Source organism: Durio zibethinus, chromosome 7, assembly GCF_047325235.1.
Source record: "Durio zibethinus cultivar Kanyao isolate XHJ-2024 chromosome 7, ASM4732523v1, whole genome shotgun sequence".
Lineage (NCBI taxonomy): Eukaryota > Viridiplantae > Streptophyta > Magnoliopsida > Malvales > Malvaceae > Durio > Durio zibethinus.
Genome location: NC_143168.1, coordinates 16,631,397 through 16,642,491, shown reverse-complemented (window position 1 = coordinate 16,642,491; position 11,095 = coordinate 16,631,397). Strand labels below are relative to the sequence as shown.

Below are 11,095 nucleotides of genomic sequence, written 5' to 3'. Positions count from 1 at the left end.
AATCAAGGCGATGGAGTTTTCTCACGAGACGGGTTTCCAAGCTATGATATTTGAGGGTGATGCATTATGTATAGCGAAGAAACTACAATCCTGGGAACAAGATCTGTCACTATTGGTCATATTATAGATGAGGCGAGAGAAAAAAGCACATATTTTCAAAATGTTTCATTCATGCACGCAAAGAAATGCCAATGCTGCAGCACATCAGTTAGCTAGGCATGGGTTAGGTATTAATGCGGATGTGTATGCGTAGAAGAGGTTCCTTCTTGTCTCCATGGTTTTGCATTTGATGACTCAAATGGTTTCTTTAATGAATGATTAAGAATCTTTATATTCAAAAAAAAAAAAAAGGGGAAAACAAAAGGGTAATAACTTGAGCCATAAGATTTACACAATTTAGGTAATAACTTGAGTAATGTGGTTAGATATTATTCTAAATTTGTCAAAAATTAGTTGTTCAACCCTTAATTTCAATAACTAAAGTTTAATATGTGATAAACTCAAATACCAAAAAGATATATTCTCAAATTATTATGTAGCAATAAATGTGCAACCCACATTCAAATTTTCTTATATTCTGTTATTTAGTATTTGAGATTATCAAAATTTTAATATGATAACTGAAACTAAAAATACAACACTTTAACCAATAAACCAAACTTTCCTATATTCATCAAAGCCAACCATGCATGAAAAAAGAGCTCAAGATATTTGGTCCAAAAGGAATATATATCTCCAATTAATGGTTCTAAAATATATAATTTCAGAAGACAAGGACATGGGACAGAATGCAGACATCAAAACATTTGACAGTTTTAGATAAAGTATTTCAAGCCAAAAAGTAGACAGCTCCCTATATACCCTTTCAAGTTTCAGGCAAGAGAAATGGCAAAATACCACAATTTACCATGATTAAAGTTATTATTATTTTTCTCCTCATGCTTCCCTTTTCTACCGATAAAAGCAACCAAATGAAGAACTAATCTAATTGAGAAATGTATACATGTGAAATTTGAAATTTTAACAAGAGTAATAACATAACCATCACCCATTATGACTAATTTTATATATCAATTGAAAATCTGAGACCCTTCAAAAACCTACCAGCCTGATTGTCAAATTTTCTTGTTGTTTAATCTTCTTCACTTTAGTAAGTATATGCTTGACAATGTCATTCCGATATTTACCATAGTGGTGTTATAATCTCATGCAGTCCAATCTTCATCGCTCCCATTAGTATCCTAAATGAGATAAATAAGCATAAATCACTAAAATGGACAATAGCCACCCGATTTCTGATGCATAAGCTGGGGATGGGCAGAGGAGAGAGATTTTGTTGAGTATTTACTTATATAGAAGCTGACAAGTAGTCTCACCTGTGATGTGCTTGAGAAATCTTCGATATCCTCATCAACATCCTCTTCAACCTACAAGGTTTGTTCGCAGTATTAACCACATTGAAGAATAAAGGTTTGAAATTAGTTTGTTTAGCGAAAAGCAAGCTGATTTGAGCAATTATGCACAAAGTTGATTTAAAACTTTTGAATGCAATGAGAGAAAAGAAAGGCATTGAAAAGGATTCACATTCACAATGAACTGCTATATAAAATATAGAAGTATTTCAACAAATAGGACTTTAATAAATGCCCTTAGAGCATCTCATTACTCTACAAGGGCCAAATCATGCCATAATTTTAGCATCTAACAAGGACATGCAAGTTTAGAATCTAAGAAAGAAGAAAATCATATGAATTCTAGCTACATGCTTTCACACCTATAATTCTCGTATACATATCAATGTGAGCTTAAAAGGACTTCTGTTTTCTTCTTTTGTTTTTTTATCTTTCAGGCACTCAGCAGTTACTGATATATGCCAATAAAGGTATCTTATTCTTACTATTCCTATCCTTGGTCGAATATAAAATTACCAAACAGTTCTATACATAATGGTTTCTATAAATCTTGTTTCTCTAATATAAGTTGACACAACCATAAGGTAAAATGCATCAATGAGATTACGAATGCTTTCATTTGTAAGAGTTGATTTATAATTGGTTAGGCAAGGAAATTTCATGTAAGAACACAAAGATGAAATTTTGATTTGATAAATTTGGAAATTATTTCTTAAACTGAACACAACAACATTAATAAATTGATGCTGCAGTCCCTCAAAGTTATTGTAAGTTACTTCATCTTTAAAACCAAACATAATTTGTCAGTAGCACATACATCAATTGATAGTGTTTCACAAGGTAAGTGAGTTTTAATAGATTCCAGGGAGTATCATAAAATATTGAAATGGGAAAATGGCATTAGGCAATATGTTTCAGATTAGGAGAATGATTCCAACACCACTATCCTAGTAGATGGTTGAACTAACGCAAAAACCAAGTGCTTCAACATAGAGAAACACCAGAACTTTAAAATATAGACAACGATACCTCAGATTCTTTCTTCTTTCCTTTGATTCCTGTTCCTACAATTTCAAAGAAGTCTCCATCACAAATTTTAACAGCAAAAAAAAAAAAAAAAGCCCAAGGTAATTAAAAGCCAAAAATTCAGCTGCATGCTTATGTCACAAAGAGATAAACCTGCAGTACAAATAAGTTCTAGAGGCCATAAGAATATGCAAACTTACAACTACTTTTCATGAGAGCTGAACTACATAATTCTCGCACAACCATTTATTCTATATAGCCTAACTGTGCAACTGCAAATTGATAGCAAAATGAACCCCTAATTTCTTAACAAAGTTCTTGAAGATGATTATAAACAAAGCATGTCAACAAAAACCAAAAAGAGAAAGAAGCCAGCAGTGAAGTAATTCCGCCTTTTATAAACATTCACTACATCCTCCATAATATTAAAAAAAACTGGATAATTTTATTCAGTTAAGAAAGGTACATGAACAAATTCATAAAGTCAAACAAAAAAAGTGGGGCAATGATAAACCATTGTGTACCCCTTGATAAAAAGTCAATTAGCAGCGAGTCAATCAAGCACACAAAATGACAATTATCATCATTGTCTTCGCTAGCATGATGTGCACTTTAAGTTTATCAAACGTTGACCAAATTGGGATTGGTTTATCTACCATAGCTGGAACAGTTGACATTCATCTGCAAGGACCTCACTACAAAACTAAAACTTTTTTTTTTCTGAACCTTATAAATAAACCATCAAATCTAACTGGAGCATATCATCTACAATTATTGTACTACAATTAACCAATCAAAATTTTGAGTTATGTAGGATCCACTGAAATATTATGTGAAGCCCATACTTATAGGTGATGGACTGCCTACATAATTCTTGATTGTGATCGAACAACTGTAGGATTGTGGTAAAAAAGAATTATAGGTGAAATGCTCCCTACATCCGTCTGCCTCATCATTTCCAAACTTATTATTATTGTCTTTCCTAGCATGATCAGGCATTTTAATTTTTAAGTTATCGTGCATGACAAATTCGGGCATTGGCACGAAATGGTTCAAATTCATCTTCATAGACTTCATTACACAAACAAAAACATTTTTCTGAACCATATAAATATACCACTATGGTCCAACTGCCTCATCAAGTCCAAAGCCCAAACTTAGATCATCTGTCCTCACTCCAAATCCAGTTTGCACAAAATTGTGACAACAAATATCTACCAGGCTTTTTCAATTCTTTCATGCACAAGAAAGAAATATTGTCAATTCTGATTAGCAGATATACATTAATGACGAGAGGAAGATTAAGTTCTCCCTCACTTAATCCCTCCTCAAAACAGTCAAACAAATATATTCGCAACCCAAGATGGCAAAGTGCTCATCAATGAAAAAGCAGCTTAGGTCTTGATCAAATAAGTGGCTAATAGCCAGTTTAGTAGATATTATATTACTTAGGCTATGAATGTGGAAATAAAACTAGATAATAAAAAATCCAATAAAGTCATGAATGAAAAAATAAAGAGTAATTACTATTCCAATAAAGTATTGCTAAATTAGTGACATCTTTCAACAATTCTTTTGCCGAAGTTTAGGATGTAACCTCTAAGTACCTAAAGATTTTCAGTTTTTAGAAGTTTTTGGTCATGAATTATGAAAAGTGAGTTTTGAGTTATTGAATTGGATTTCTCAGGTCAATTATTCTGTCTTTGCCTATACACCCTATAATTCTTCCCTTTCCCTTTTATATCTTCCTGCACCCTCTCTCTCTCTCTCTCTCTCTCTCTCTCTCTCTCTCTCCTTTTATTGTCTGTTTCCCCTCCATAGTTCTGCAGCAGGACTTCCACTTATGTTATACCATTTGTTGCTTTTGACTGCTAGGCTGCTCTCCCCCTAACCATCAATTGGTCTTATGGTGGGACTTCATTAAATGTACTTTGATCCAGCAATGATGATTTAGGCAAGTGGTTTGCAACCACGTTTGAAACTAATTGGTTTTACAGGGGGACTTTATTTACTGTTCTTTGATCCAGGAATGATGATTTTGGCAGGTTTGCAACCATGTTTGAAGCTAGGACCTAATCTCTGCAAAACTATAAAAGTAAGCAAGGCTTTGGTACTGACTAGAAAGAATAATAGCATTCAAAAAACTAACTTCATACAGCCTGGAGGTTGGACAAAGGTGAAAATGGAAACTCAGTAAGTCATCAACGAAGCAAAATATTCAAGGATCACAAACATAGTAGCCTCTCACATCTGTAAACAAGCCACAGGATGAAGCGTCATTTTCTGTAACAAAGCTACAATCCAGACTGCTGACAATGCTTCATCTCTGTGAAGATGAGAGGTGCAGCTCCCTCCCTTTTATATAAATGGGGTATTACTGGTCAAAAGCGAAAAGTATTGACAACATAGGATAGGCCCTTGTACTCTCTCAATAGGGTTGAACATGGTCCAGATGAGTGGTCCTAAGTCAAGACAGCAGAATACCCATATATGCTCAGTCCTAAAATTTCGGACCATTGATTGGTCCATGTCCCCTTAGGACTTACCCTACAGTCCATTGTAGTCTAAGATTGACCCTAGATAATTAAAAAAAAAAAAAAACTATAATTAAAGCAACAACATTGAATTATTATAAATGTAAATTAAAATAAAACATTGTACTAAATTCTTGAATACAAAAAGAAAATTCATTCATCCATTTTAAAATTCACATTACAATTCATTGATTCATTTATTACTAGGTTTTATTTTTGTTAGCAGTTTTTTTTATTCAATAATTTATTGTTTGTATTGGATATAAACATTTTAAATTTACAATTAACACAAGTAACTTTATAGTTTGACAGTTGGGACTTTTAAAAAGGTGAGTTCTTTTACGGACTCAGGTCTTACAATTTGCAAATATTAACTTATTTTCTATATAATTTTTAAATGATCATTAGTTTAAAAACAGACCAAACTTCAATCTTACAGTCCAATGCTTCAGTCCATGGTGGGTGTGTAAGTCCAAAGTTCCATGAAGACACTAAAAGAGTCAGTCCTAGAAAATTTGGACCGGACCATCAACTACTTATTAAGCCTCGGGACGACCCTAAAAATGGTCCAAACCCATTGGTCCAAGGGGGCTCCTTGGGTGACCCACCGTTGCTCACTTTATATGCTAAACTTTCATTCCAGCTAATAAAAGTAGTTTGATGCCCAGTAACAGCTTATTACTCTTGCCATCAATATCCAAAGCCCTACTTCAGAAAGTAGCAGAAGAAGCATTGAAAAAGCATGGCAGTTGCGGGAGAAGCATTTATAAAGCAGTAGCCTAATGCACATGAACACATATAGCAAGGGAGAAAAAGAATCTTACCAGAGGTTTTTTCTTCAATTATTCTTCGCTTTTTGCTAGATCCATCAGTCTGCAACACCAAAAACAGGTGCTGCTTGTCAGTATGTAACCATCATTTACAATAGTTTCACAAATTGTTCAAAATTCAGCAGTTAAATGACAAGCAAAGATTTGGAAAAGATAAAGTTTTTAGGGAAAATGCAAAAAGAGAAGAAAAAAACTCTTCAATATCATAGCTCAATTCAACCTGATCAATCTTCCTTCTGGAATTCTTACACAGTGTCTGCAAGTTCTTGCTAGGAACTGGGAAGAAAGCACACAATAGTGAACAAATCATAGATCTCAATAATCTTTCACAATATTTATGATAGGAAAAGCAAGCAGGAAAAATGGCAACCTTTTGAGGATGAAGATTTATCTGAACCTCTTCGTCCCTTCAGGAATTAAACAATAATATTAGAACATAAAAATTTTTAATATAAAAACCCACGTTTTACTATATAACCAAACCATACTTTTCAAAGAGTACTAATTAGACAAACTCAGAGGCAAAAGTAAAAAAGGCATGGAACATTACCTATAAAGGAAATCAGAGAGAGCCTATTAGGAAATTTTGAGACTAAATTGCTTGGCATATCTTATCTACTTGGCTTAAAGTGAAATATTTCTACTTTCTGCCAATTAATCCAGGAAAAAAGCAATTAACTTCTAATAGAAGCAGAGGCAAATTATTATAGCTACATAGCATAGTCATGGGCAGTAACAATCTTCAAGGAAAAAGAGAGAGAGAGTTAGATACCAGTCTCTGAAGTATTACTACTCACTCAGACAGAGAAGGAAAGGTATTAGGGTGCCCTTGCAATCTCCACCAGAAATTTACACAGAAATACCACACAAAACAGAGGAAAGAAATTTTTTAAAGTTTTTCACTGCATTCAGTGGGAGGCTTAGGTGCTCAACTATTTCAAGCACCTGGAGGGATACAGTACATCTAAAAGTGTCTAAATCATAGATGTGAATTGATCACAATCAGCCACCACGGGTCATTTCTTTCCCCAAGCAAGGATAAAGCATAAAATTTTAAACGTGATCTTACACAGGAATGCTAGATGTACTCAGTTCATAAATTTCAAGAAAAAAAAACAAACCCATCCAAAGAGCAATCTTCAAAGCTTTACATAAGATTCTATTTAAGATTCACATGCACTCCTTAACTTTTATACTTTCACTGGCATGCACAAAATTTTATGTACTTTCAACTATAATAGAGTTCAAATATGTACAGAAAGGAGCAGAAAAAAGAATCTGTTCTGCCCCTAATCCATAAGATAATAGCTAGTTTAGACCTTTTAGGATTACTCAATTGACTTACTATATGTTCCTTTATCCTTGGAGAAACCTCGGAAACACAACCTATTGACCTAAAATGTTAAGCAAAAGCTAACGTCTTTGAATTCGTTACGGTATGTAGCAGAAAGCATGCTTTTTCCCCTATTTCTTTTGATCCTTACTAGGTCAGGCTAGAAAGTTTCACGATCTGTAGTTACAGCCTTACAGATATGACTACAAGACAGAAATATGCAAGAGCCTTTCTTTCCCTTTACATTGCTGGTCCTAACTGCATATGATATAGATTCTAAAAATCCCAATTACTGGCAAAAGAAAGAAATACAACACTGACATCATTAGCATTTTGAACAAAGCACATTTTCCCTTTCTCCTACCAGAATCAGAAGATCTGCAATTATGAAAACAAAAATGATATAGAAACTCACAACAAACATAACTAAGACAGAAACATATGCTGTGATGCTGAATGAGAAATTAGCAATCCATAAATAAATTAAATCTCTATCATCATTATAAACATTGATGTATAAACATTAGAAAATCCATGATGCAATGCAAAATCAAATAAACCTCTCTGTACTCTCCCGAATGCATTAGCATAGCCAGTAACCATATCATACAATCAGGTAACAGGAAAAAAAGCATACCTAATGAAGTGAAACTAAATAAAGCAACTTCTCTTATCATATTAATGATAATTTTGCCATACCTTTTCTTCCGCTTTCTTAAACAATGTCGATATAGTAGCTTGAACAAGTGAACCATGATTTTTGTTTGAATTTTCCTTCAATTTAGTCACTGTAACAGTTGACTGAGATGTTTTCCCAGACTTGGTCACTGAAGTTAGAGAAGTTTGAATTTGTTTGGGGACCTGGTTATCTTCTGTAGCATCAGAACGAAAGACCACAGGAATGGAACTAATGGTCTTTAACCACCAGTTAAGGAACCAAAAACCAGAAGCAGGAAAAATTCAAGTACTTAAATAGATAAAAATGAAGCTCTAAAATTCAACATCATGACCTGCAGCAATGATGTAACAGGAATACGCAATTGGATAACACAAAATAATTTACACATGCTAAATGAGGATATTTCCAATAGTATTATTTTCAGTTAAATCAAGTTTCATGCTAACTTTCTTCTCTTCTCCATCTAATGGTTCAGCATCACTTCTAACAGAGTCATCCTCAGAAGAAGTCTCAGCAAATCTAAATTAACACAAGTGAAAGATGAATTCAACTTCCTAAACCTCGAAACATATAAATGCTAACCTAGATACTCTTAAGCTTAATAAAGAGAATAAATTAAAGAGAAATTATGGACAAGAAGAAGTGCCAATAGAACCTCAATACATAGACAACAACAAAATTAAATATTGGTACTCAACAAATGTCAACAGAAGCACATGGCAACCCCAGGGAACCCAATTCAACAAAAGTTATGTGACTGGAAATGTGTTCTATGGGCTCTAGTATTACTAATAAATAGAATTGTTCATGAAACTTACATCATACACACACTGCAATTATAGTAGACTACATTCTGGTCTAACAGTCAGTCATTAAAATATACCACCATACAAGAAAAGAACAAATTTTAGCTGTCCTAGCAAATGCTCTGTAGGGAAAGAAATCATTTCTAAGTTCCACTACCTCCAAAATCCAAATTAATTGCTTAACAATAGTTCTATCTATTGGATCCACCAGAGAAGTAAAGACATATTTCTACAATCATAAACTAATAATCAGTGAATACAGCCCTATATTTCACATATACAAGGATCAGATAACTACAGACAATCAGACATCTTTAAATAAAAAAAAAAGACTGCTTGTAAAATAAAACAAAACAGCTAGTATTGTACTTGAATCTTTTTCCAGCATTTCTTGCAGAGAGCCGACTTGGTGTCACTTTCATCTTAGCTTTCAAGTTGTTGTCATCACCTGATAAAGAGTCTCCAGACTCGGTATCAAGGGAATCTGCTTCAACCAGTTTTATTTCTGTTTTAGGACTGCCTTTTTTGTTAACAGATGCCACCCCAGCACCACCTTTAAAGTCATATTCCATCTTCTGTCCCTGAAACCAGCAATCAACTGTGCTGAAGATCGAAAATCACATGAAACCCAGTCGAGAAAAATAAGCATTCAACATGAGAAACTATTGCAAAAAGAAACCAACCCCACACAGTTCCTTTGGAAAATCAAGCCGCACTTCTTCTGGGTTCTCATCTTTTTGTCCAATCCACCATGCGTCAGAAATTACAATCTGGAAATATCAAATTCTAGTGATGATTTAGAAAACATGAAACATGCTCCCAAAGGCATAATTGAGACATGATCAAGGAAGATGCTAGCATGAAAATACAAGGAAACAATAAGCAATGAACATAAGTGTTTGGAACCCATTATGACTCTCGAGGCAAAAGAAGAATCATATATTGTCAACTTAAAAAGGCCTGGAACTTTCATATGGAAGACAATATTAACATATTGAGCCTGATGGCATCCAGAGATCACTGCAGCTGAGCACTCAACCAAGGAACTGGAAGGCTGTAGTTTATAGGTGCACGAAATTAGAGCATAATCTACTCTTAGTAAAGGATGTAGAGACACAACACAAACACCAAACACAAAACGTGTTGAAGGTTATTCTTGAATTTATCTATTTGTACTGTCGGATAATCTGACCATTGCCCCTCCAACTTAATTTTCAAAGCATCCACATCACTTATAACATCAATATTTCCAAATACCCCGACAAACACGGTAATAGTTAGATGTCAGGGACTTTCAACCTGAAGGTCTCAACTCTCAAGTTCAAACATCCAAAATAATAGGAGGTAAGGTTAATGGAAATAGAAAGAGCTGCCTTCCGTTGCATATCTTAAACCCAATTCATCACCATATGTTAAAAGAATTTAATAAAAATGAAACAACAACTCCTGACTCGGTACAAAACTGATTTGCCAATAATCCCAGAACGGAAACTAATAACAAAATTGATAAAAGGGTAAAAGGGAAAAAAGATAAGATAAGAAAAAGAACAAACCATGTTGTCAAAATAATCCTCGCATAAAACGTTTTTTCCACCACGAGAGAACAGCAAACTCAAAAACCGATTCTTCGGTTACACAATTGTCCCGAACAACTTCATTTGACCCTAAAACCATAAACCCAAACAATTTCCAATATTAGATTTTATGAAACCCATAAACAATTCAAGAAAATTTGATTTGGAATTGAAATTTCAAAACCTGAGAGAAATCAAGGTATAGGATAGGATTTTTGGAGGCCAAATTCTTGAGCTCGCCGATCTTGCCACCAGAAATGGGAGCAAGAAGACCAGGGAAAGAGAAAAGGAAACGGTTTTTCCTTTGAGATTTCCTGATAATATCTTTTCCGTGGTGCTTGATTACTTGCTTGGATAGGATGAGAGGAATGTAAGATTTGGGCGCGGCCGGTGTCTCGGAAAGTAAGCTGTTTCTCAGAGCCAACTCCTTCAGTCTTTTCCGCTCTGTGGCTTCTGGGGTTTCTGCAATAGGTGGCTTATTTGAAGAGGAAGCTCGCACCATTTTTCTGTCGGTTGAGATTTGGAAATCCAAAAGACTGTTATTGTTGCTTCAGTGATATTACTGCACTGCAACTCTGGGAAGGCGGGAAGTTCTAATTGTTTTTGCTGCCTTTTTCAGTATCGCGATGCAAACCCAACTTTTTTTTTTTTTTCTAAAATAATAAAAAAAATATCTTAAATTTCATCACTTTACTTAAATTAATTTTTATATACTTTTATTATACCCAAATAACATCAACTTTTAATTTACAGTCAAATAAGCTTTTAACATTTAATTTATATTTAAATAAATTTTTAATATTTAATTTGTACTAAATCAATACTTAACATAATATATAATGCATATAAGATATTAGTTTTTATGATCATAAATACTTGAAGTAAAACTTTTACTCATATA

General features: G+C 33.9%; 1 pseudogene across 1 annotated transcript; it reads right to left on the bottom strand.

Annotated features, from left to right (window-relative positions):
- Positions 1-980: 980 nt before the first annotated feature.
- LOC111276842 (DNA-binding protein RHL1-like) lies at positions 981-10,860 on the bottom strand (annotated as a pseudogene). The gene is made up of 12 exons (XR_016343513.1): positions 10,379-10,860; positions 10,174-10,284; positions 9,304-9,390; positions 8,990-9,201; positions 8,172-8,333; positions 7,835-8,042; positions 6,173-6,209; positions 6,023-6,078; positions 5,797-5,845; positions 2,442-2,476; positions 1,377-1,427; positions 981-1,241 (listed from the first exon to the last, which is right to left on the bottom strand). The product of XR_016343513.1 is annotated as a DNA-binding protein RHL1-like (transcript).
- Between the last annotated feature and the right edge of the window lie 235 nt (positions 10,861-11,095).